The following is a 9633-nucleotide window of genomic DNA, read 5'->3' as shown; positions in this document are numbered from 1 at the left end:
AGGCATTCTTCACAGTTTTAAATGCCTTAGAACCAAAACAAACCCGAGACTATCTACACAGGTCACGCCTAGGTACTCATCCGATGTCCCACAAGGCAATCACCAGAGAGCTGCAGCTCTGGTGCCTTGGAACCTTGAGAGGAACAAATGAACCCCCCACCCCCATCCCCCAAACAAGAGCTGGTCTGAGTATCTTACCCTCTCACCGAGTCAAAAGTTGTGGGTCTGACTCTGCAAGTCTGTGTCCTCAGAATGGGACAGCGGTCCCACCTGCCTCAGAGGTTAAGAAGAGGAAATGAGACAATCTGCACACACCACTAAGCCTTCAGGGGCCTGCTAGCTGTCTACCTCCTTCATCGCATCTATCCTGGTACTTAAGTTGATTATTGAATGGAGTGTGTTGATTGTCCTGGAAACCCCACAGCTGGCTTTTCCAGGGGCGTTCCACCCTGCACCCGGAATGCAAGTCTCTGTCATTTCACCTCAAACCCAGTCAGAAGAAGCCCTTTTTCCATATGGAAACAACCAGAGCAGAAAAACCAATGTCAACAGTGGAGAAAGCAATCAGCTCCCAGGCTGAGGAAGGGCTGGCCCTGGTAACGGACTGACGAGGAGGCAGAGGGTGGCTGGAAGGACAGAGAGAACCAGGAAGTTTGCATGAGTCACCAGGGACATGGTGTGAACTCTCTGGGACCTCCTTGGGAGAAACGGGGGCTGGTGGTTCTTCTGGATGAGGTGCAGAACCAATGGGGTGTTATGGTTATTGGTTATTATATCCTGGTCCCCTGGAGTGGCTTGCAAGACCGTATTGGAGGAACTAGGGCTTACACACAATGGGGTAACTGTATAGATCTACGTTTAACTCCTTGTCTGCTGTGTTCTCAGCATCCCCGAGGCACTGGTTTCTACCCACTGCTCTGTGTGTTTCTATAATAAGGGACCATTCTCCCGGTCAGCCTCGGTGCTGTATCTGTTCAGCAGGTTCTCCGGTAGCAGCCAGGGAGATCTGCATTCTCCTGCAGCAAACTGCGTCTCAGAGAACCTCATGGCTCCCTGTCCTCCGTTTCTGTACTGGGAACAATCTTGGGCCTCAACCTTCTCCTTTATTTCCACTTAGACTCGGGAATCTAAAGTAGAAATGATGTTTTCTGACCTTTAAGCGGGGTACCAGCTGTCTCTCCACCCTTTCCCCAGTGATTTAGAACCCCATAACCGGTTTGGTAATACTTTCTGGAATTCTGAACTCCTTCCCAGTAAGAATGAGTAATGCTAAGGCATCACACCAAAGGTTACCGGGCAGAGCAAATGCTCACTGGAGACAGCCTCACACAGACACATCTGTCCCTGTGGTGGCTTCAGTTGGAAAAGAAAGTTCCATTTTTGCCCTGTGTTTTCAGGTCTACCCCTAAGGATGAAATAGATTTCAGAAATGCTGGCCTCCGTTCCATCCAGGCTCTAGGATGCTGAGGGGGCTTGGACTGTGGGTCGGGCTTGGCACAAACTCGCCCTTGGCAGAACCCAAGGCAAAAGCAGATTCCAGTGGTATCCTCGGGGGCCCTGGTGGGGACAAAGACACAGCGAGAGACCGTTCTTTGATATTCCTTAAACATTAAAAAAAGTTTTAAGTTTTTTTATTTTATGTGTATGGGGTTTTTGTCTGCATCTATCTGTACATCCGTGTCTGTCTCATATCTGAGGACATAAGAAGAGGTGCTGGGTCTCCTGGGACTGGAATTACAGATGCTTATAAGCCACCATGTGGGTGCTGGGATCTGAACCCAGTCCCTATTAACCACTGAGCCATCTCTCCAGCCCCCAATATCTCCTAAGTCTTTTAAGGCTTCCCTCTGCGCTGCTACGGTCTTACCCAGAATGCTCAGTGAGAACTCAGGCTTTGATGAGGTCGGCCATTGCTCCTGGGTTGCTGGATTAGAGGAGGCAGGAGTTGAGGGCTGGATTTCCTAGCCAAAACTGAAAAACTCAAAGCTTCTTTAATCCTTTCCCTTCATGTCTTGTGACCCTCCCACCCTCCAACCAGAAGCTTATTCTGCTATGGCCAAGCCCAGAGTGCCCCAATTTTCCCTCCAAACGTGAGGAAATTTTGAACTCTTGTCCAACCACAGCTCTGTAATGAAAACTGGATAAGATGGGGTACAGGGAGAGGGAGGCTGGGAGCTGGGCGTTTGAGTAAGTTTAGGGTGCCATTGTGGGATGAACAGCTGTGGGGCAGACTGGAAATACACACCAGACAATACTTTCTTTAAGTACATTGTAGATTATGCTTGTGGATCCCCTCTGGTTTTTAGAGAATTTCTATTAGACATCATTTTACTCACAACATTGTGTCTGGGTGTCTTTGTTAGAATGGGCTACGGCATAGCTCACGCTTGTGTGTGGATTTGCGGCTTGTTCACCTCAGCAGGGCAAGCTAAGAAAGAAAATGTGGCTCCTTCCTGGGAGTTTAACTAAACCATGGAGGGAGATGCAGAGAGAGAGGTGGGTTTACCCACCACGCCTTGGGGGATGTGGAGGTGGTGTGGGCTGCCTCGCTGTTGTTTTTACAGCTTTCCTGTCTGTGAGGGATCCTGAATCTCGACTTCCTGCTGCCTGGCCGGCAGTGGGCGGGGCATGGCCGGCGGTGGGCGGGGCAATCATTCGATTGCATCTTCCAGTGGTCAGGACTGTTTGTCCTTGAGAGTGTGTCCGGGCGGGGTGCGGGGGGAGGGGGGAGGGGGGAGCAACGCAGGAACTGGCCAGGCTTAATGTCCATTTATAATCATCTTGTGTTGCTGGAACCTTCTCTTTGGATAAGAAGACATTGGCTCATAACTGAACAATCCTGCCTCACAAGGATGAAAGCATCTTCCTCTCTTTAGAGGACCAGGTCGTTTCCATAGTCTGGTTAGGAAATGGCTGTCAAACACCACAGCAGGAAAAGTTAACTTTCTTATTCCTGTCTCTTTCTCCCCACAGATGGGTCTGAAATTCTTGCTTGGGGCCATATGGAGTGGCCGTGCAGGGAGGGAATTATATCCGGCTTTCTGTTTCTGCTCAACTCTTCCCACCGGGTAAGTGGGCCCTTTGAAGTAGCACTTCCCTTACTCACATTCTGACACGAATGACTGATCGCCTTTCAGTCTACACAAGATAAGGAGCCATGTCTCAAAACAGCGGAGCTCTCTTAACTAAACAATAGCCGAACCACCCAGAGCACTCTTCCAAGAAGGGAGCGAATTCCCCGCATGTGTTAAGCATTTTATTCTTCCCAAACGCTTTACTCTGTATTATTGTGTTAAATTGGATAACGTCTACATGAAAGGGCTGTGTCAATTGTATCAGATAACAAAAAAGTAAGATTTTTGTAACAATTATGGATTTGATTTTTCTACACAGACATCTGAGGCTCGGTAAAAGAATGTTAAATTACCCGCTGAAGGGAAGCTGGGCTCTGAGTGCGGTCTCTTGGCCGTGTTTTCTATTCTGCAACAGATGTCATCCACCTGGGGATGTCAAAGAGAAAATACAGGGTGCTGGATAGATGGCTCAGTGGCTAAGAGCACTGGCAGCTCTGGCAGACAACCCAGATTCGGTTCTCAAGGCTTACATAGGTGCTCAAAACCATCTGACTCCAGCTCCAGGAGATATAGCGCCCTCTTCTGGCTTCCAATGGGCACTGCAAGTACATGAAGCACATACATTCATGCAGGCAAACGCTCATATACATAAAATGAAAATAAAGAAAACCAGGCGGGGATGGGGGGTGGAGAAGGTTAATATGAGTGAGAATTCAATTTCTTGAAGAACTTGACTGGTGTCTCTTGTGGCTCTAGGCTGGCCTCCAAAGATGCTTCAGGCTGCTGATCAAGATTATATTTATAGTCAGAGAAAAGGAAGTAAGATAAAGGAATCGTACATGAGGCAGAGACGATCTGACAGCCACAGCTTGTGTCTGTCTTATTTGAAATGTTTGGCTGGCTGGCTGTTGGTGACAGGCGAATGCTCTATAACTTACACAAGGTGGGTTCCGTGTTACCTTAAGTGGCAGTTCAGTACATGTGCAAAAACCTTTGACCAAACTTTAAAATGCAACCCTGTATGTTAATTTTATGCCAACTTGACACAGGCTAGAGTCATCAAAGAGGAAGGTGCCTCAGTTGAGGAAATCTCTCCATATCAGGCTGTAGGCAAACCTGTAGGGCATTTTGTTAATTAGTGACTGATGAGGGAGGGCCCAGCCCATGGTGAGTGATGCCATCCCTGGGCTGGTGGTCCTGGATTCTATATGAAAGCAGTCCAAGCAAGCCATGAGGAGCAAGCCAGTAAGCAGCACCCCTCCATGGCTTCTGCATTGGCTCCTGACTCCATGTTCCTTCCCTGTCTGAGTTCATGCCCTGACTTCCTTCAGTAATGATGGTGACCTGGAGGTGTAAGCCAAATAGACCCTTTCTCCCCAAATTGCTTTTGGTCATGGTGCAACAATAGAACCTTTGACTAAGACACTTTCAGGCAGCTTAAACCCAAATATTGAGTTCAATAAGTACATCCACAGTGGAGATAAGAACCCCTCAAAGGGGGTTGGGGATTTAGCTCAGTGGTAGAGTGCTTGCCTAGGAAGTGCAAGGCCCTGGGTTCGGTCCCCAGCTCTGAAAAAAAAAAGAACCAAAACAAAAAAACAAAAAACAAAACAAAACAAAAAAAACCCAAAGAACCCCTCAAAGACTTTGCTGAAGTAGGGCCGTTTAAGGCCTTTCTTGATCTGATTTGCCTCTAACTCACCCTACTGTCTCCCCTCAAAGCTATTTATTTTTTTCCCTCTGGCTTAATTGCTGTTTATCAAGACTTTGGGAGTTTCCTTTTCAAGGCTGGGGGAAGAGCCTTATTGTATCCTATATGTATGCGTTAAAAACATATCTGGAATTAGCTCCCAGTCCATTTCCATTTTTGGAGAAGACTTTAGCAAGTCTTCCTAGTGGGAAGCTGCATTCAGCTCCATGCATGTCAAGATGTGGCTTTAGAGTAGCATCAGAGACACTTGCCTCCCACGGAGCCCACTTCAGAGGCAGCAGGACGCAGCAAGTCTGTATTCAAGGAAAACCTTCAGAGGTGATTAACTGAGCAAGGAGCCATTGGAGAATCGGTTCTCAGCGCCAGAAGAGGTCAGACCGACTTGGGCTGGTATGTGATTGAATCACATTTGTGGACAGAAGAGGGAGAAGTGTCATAGAGTTTGCAGCAAGGCACGGAGACTGACTGCCTGACACTCAGAGGTTGGATATAAATTCCCGAGTTAGGTTTTAAGTTTGCGAACCAAGTTTCGTTGCAGTTCACGTACAGGGCTGTACTGAGGATTTCAAAATCCTGTTCCTTTAACTCAGCACCACCAAGACCACTGGACCCTGGATATTAATGGATAATCCACCTTTTGGGATATTACTTACTATATGTGCATGCGTAAGAATAGTGTGTGACTCTTATGTGAGGGGCTTAGACTCATCACAGAGAAACAGAGGTTACCAGGGGGATGCAGGAATATTGAAGTGGGTGTGTGTGTGTGCTTGTGTGTCCATGCATGTATACTTGAGCTCCTGCTCATGAGCGTGTGTATGTGCATGTGTGCACATACATGTATACTTGAGCTCCTGCTCACAAGTGTGTGTGTCTCTGCAGGCATGTATGTGTGCACAAATGTCTGTGAGTGTGTGTGTGTGTGTCTGTCTGTCTGTCTGCAGGCATGTAAGTGTGCACAAATGCCTGTGAGTATGTGTGTGTCTGTCTGTCTGCAGGCATGTAGGTGTGCACAAATGTCTGTGAGTGTGTGTGTGTGTGTGCAGGCATGTGTGTGTGCACAAATGTCACTCTGTGTCTCTGTCTCTGTGTCTCTGTCTCTCTGTGTGTGTCTGTGTGTGTATGTGTGTCTGCAGGCATGTGTGTGTGCACAAATGTCTGTGTGTGTGTGTCTCTGCAGGCATGTGTGTGTGCACAAATGTCTGTGTGTGTGTGTGTCTGTCTGCAGGCATGTGTGTGTGCACAAATGTCTGTGTGTGTGTGTGTGTGTGTGTGTGTGTGTGTGTGTGTACACATCTGCATGTGAGCACAGGCCAGAGGAGAGGAGTCACGTGTCCTTCTCTATCACTGTCACCTCACTTCTTTGGGATAAGGGTGTGTCACTGAAGCTGACTTAGGCTGGTGCCAGCAAGCACTGACAGTCCCCTGCCTTTTCTCCCACAGTCTTGGGGGTGTAAACGTTTCCTGACATGCTTGGCTTTTTATGAGGATGCTGGCCATTCAGACTCAGGTCCTCATGTTTGTGCAGCAAGAGCTCTTGCCCACCAAGTCATTTCTCCAGCCCCCTAATGATAAAGAAATTCAGCTGGAAAAGAAGAGAGTTTTCTGGGGATACGCTGGGGTGGTCATTTCCCGCCACATGAAATGTATCTCCTAGCCCTGAACTACACACTTGAAAGCAATTAAAGTTTTTGTTACATGTATTCTTGTCACAAGACATGATTTCCAGGGTGATGGATAGGCCTGGAGGAGATCTAGAGGACCCCAGACCTTCTCCAGGGAGAGCGCCCTCAGGGTGATGCTCCGTAGACGTCGGTAGGGCCCAACTTGCCCATGGAAGGGTATCCCGCTTCTCAGTCCCGCAGAATGTGAGGACCCCTCATTAGTGGGCATGTGGTGTCAGGGGGATGGAGGAATGCATGCATCTGTCTTTCTAAAGGACTGTCCATCAGATGGAACATGTCTCCCGAGTCACTGGACGATGTAGAAAACACCATGCCATTCGGGGACTAGAGAGGGAACACCTTGAGTCATGCCACCCTTGCAGATACTAACATTCCTTAAAAGTACACCTGGTAAAGCCTTGATCTACAGGCAGGCACCGGTGGGAGGTGGTGCCTGGTAGCATGTCCTTAGGGCATCTGCCAAGGGAGGACGATGGGATGCCAACGTCTTCCTTTAGCTGTTTGGCTGCTCAGTCATCGGGTAAGCACTTGATCCTTACCCCTTTTGTCTCCTCATCCCCCGCCCCCCCCCCCCGCCCACCCCGCACTGCCTGATCTTATTACCTGGTCCTCTTCTCAGAGACCCAAAGCACCACGTCTGCCAGGTTTTTCACACAAACCTCCAAAACCATCATGGACAATGGACAAACATCCCGGAGATGTCAGGACAGAAGATTGCCCTTGTTGGCTCCTTACTAGCAGTATTAAGACTTACTTTATGGGGAGGGGGATGTTTGCCCGGAAACCGGGAAAGGGAATAACACTTGAAATGTTTATAAGAAATACTCGAGTTAATAAAAAAAAAAGACTTTATTTATTTATTTGTTTGTTTGTTTATTTATTTATTTGAGCAAGTCAGTGGACTCCCTATGGCTTCTGGGGTGTGGGACTCAGGAGCTCTTGGTGGGGCGGTTCGTTTCCTCTTCACTGCCGCAGGCTTCTGGCTTCAAAGGAAGGCACTGGCCTTGCGGGTGGCTGCCATATGCAGATCAGGGCGGCACTTGTTCTTTCAAATCACGTGCCTGATGCCGGATCACGTGTCTGATGCCAGATCACGTGCCTGATGCCGCTGTAGCCCACGCATTCTTTTTTGATGGTGGTCCTCACGTAGGAAGTGGCAGGTTTTGCCGACCGGATCTGCGTTTCATACCCACCACGACCCCTTCTGCCATCAGCCACGGGCTCCGCTCCGACGGTCTTGTGGTGAATAAGCCCACTGTAGCTGAAGGCGTTTCGGGCCCTCAGATTATTGGGCTCCATGGTGTACGTCGTCTGCTCATTCCTCTTGATCAAGACACTGGAGCAGTTCCGAACGACCATCCACTGCAGATGGGCGGACATGGCGGCGGCTCCTCTCTCTATGGCGGCGGGAGACGGAAAGAACAAGACTTTGTTTTCAAAGCCACCAAAACGGTGTCCAAGCTCTCCCTCTCCCACAGCCATGGGACATTCTCGTGGGCGACAGGCTCCACAGACAGTACAAGTCTAATGAAGTAGAATGGAGCTGAAACCTTCCCGGGGCTCAGGGATGTTGTAACCGTGGTAACATCAAAATGCAGCGGGAACAAGCCTACCCTGTGGCCCACTATGCAGAAACAATAGGTACAGTTATGTATGGCACACACTGCCTGATAAGGATCGTAAATGACCCTGCTACCGGATTTGTCATGTGTTATGTATTTACCGTGCCGTATTTTTATTGCCGTTTGAAAATGCTCCGCTGTGAGACATACCCTGCGATGCCGGCAGCTGCCACACACATCTGTGTATCTCATCTCTAGCTGCATCCCTTTCTCTCATACTTGACTTAAAATCGCGTTCCTCTGTTCATCGTAGTCCTAGCAGCAAGGCCACACACACCGTGCAGCTTACGTGCATAACGGCCATGGCATCCAGGTTTTATCAAATGCATATTGTGATGTGTGAATGTGCTTCTTAGGTTTTTGTCAACTTGACACAAACTGAAGACACCTGGGAAGAGGGACCCTCAGCTGAGGAATCGCCTCCGTTAGATGGGCCTGCGGGTATGTCTGAGGGGCGTTTTCTTGATTGATGCGGACCCAGCCCACTGTGGGAGGAGGTGACCTCTGGGAAGGTGGTCCTGGGTCATACAAGAAAGCTGCATGTGCAAGTCACAGAGAGCAAGCCAGGAAGCAGTGTTCCTTCATGGTCTCTGCTTCAGTGCCTGCTTCTGGGTTCTGCTTTGAGTTCCTGCCTTGGCTTCCCTTGATGTAGAGAGTGCAACCCGTTAGCTGCACAAGTTACTTTTGGTCAATGTTTTCTCACAAGCGTCCGACAACAAACCATGTCAACGACCAACGCTGAATTAACTGACAATACAACCCTCAGAATGTATCCGTTATCAAGTGACATGATTTTGCCCTGCTAATTGAGGTCAAAGTCTACCCTTGTCTGGATAGACTTTTCTCAGCACTATTTGGAAGACTCTCTTCATTGGCAAGACTTGCCCTTCTCTGACCAGAAAGGAACTGCCCCTATTCGTACTGGAACTTTCCAAAGATGGCTTCTGACCTCCTGACTTATCCATACTGTGTACTTTCAAACAATGATCTTAATTCTCTCTCTCTCTCTCTCTCTCTCTCTCTCTCTCTCTCTCTCTCTCTCTCTCTGTGTGTGTGTGTGTGTGCACGCACGCGCACGCGCGCACACACGCATGCAGGTGCTCATGAAATCATCAGAGGAAAGAGGAAGTTGGATTCCTTGGAGCTGTGAGCTCCTGATAGATCACACAGACCTTAGATTCTCTACAAGAGCAGTATGTGCCAAGGGCCAAGAGGGCAGGTCAGTGTTGCTGCCTCTTTCTGTGCTCTGGCCATGGAGAGCACCCCCGGCTCCTTGCTTCTCCTGTTCCTGAGCCCCTGTGCACCACCATCCCACCCTCTGGAAGGGTCAGACACTGGGGGTGTGCACCACCACCCCACCCACCCTACCCATTGGGACTGTCTCTGTTTTGGGTGGCAGATCCCTCCTCCTACACAAATGTAGCCGTCTGGTCCCTTCTTTCTCAACCTTTCTGTCTTTCCAGGGTTTTTGGTTCTGAGTTTCCTCCTACTCTACTCGTAGAGTACTGTCACATGTATTTTCTGTCATGTCTGGAAACTTG

At 48.9% G+C, this 9633-nt stretch overlaps 1 long non-coding RNA gene and 1 pseudogene across 1 annotated transcript; one reads left to right on the top strand and one right to left on the bottom strand.

Moving 5' to 3' along the window:
* Positions 1 to 2653: 2653 nt before the first annotated feature.
* On the top strand, positions 2654 to 6488 carry LOC102551556 (uncharacterized). The gene is made up of 4 exons (XR_015634198.1): positions 2654 to 2884; positions 2974 to 3068; positions 3831 to 4017; positions 6229 to 6488. It is a non-coding gene; the product is annotated as an uncharacterized LOC102551556 (long non-coding RNA).
* Positions 6489 to 7347: 859 nt separating this feature from the next.
* On the bottom strand, positions 7348 to 8021 carry Rpl28-ps11 (ribosomal protein L28, pseudogene 11; annotated as a pseudogene).
* Between the last annotated feature and the right edge of the window lie 1612 nt (positions 8022 to 9633).

Source organism: Rattus norvegicus, chromosome 12 (assembly GCF_021556685.1).
Source record: "Rattus norvegicus strain SHRSP/BbbUtx chromosome 12, alternate assembly SHRSP_T2T, whole genome shotgun sequence".
Lineage (NCBI taxonomy): Eukaryota > Metazoa > Chordata > Mammalia > Rodentia > Muridae > Rattus > Rattus norvegicus.
This window is presented reverse-complemented; position numbering and strand designations above follow the sequence as displayed.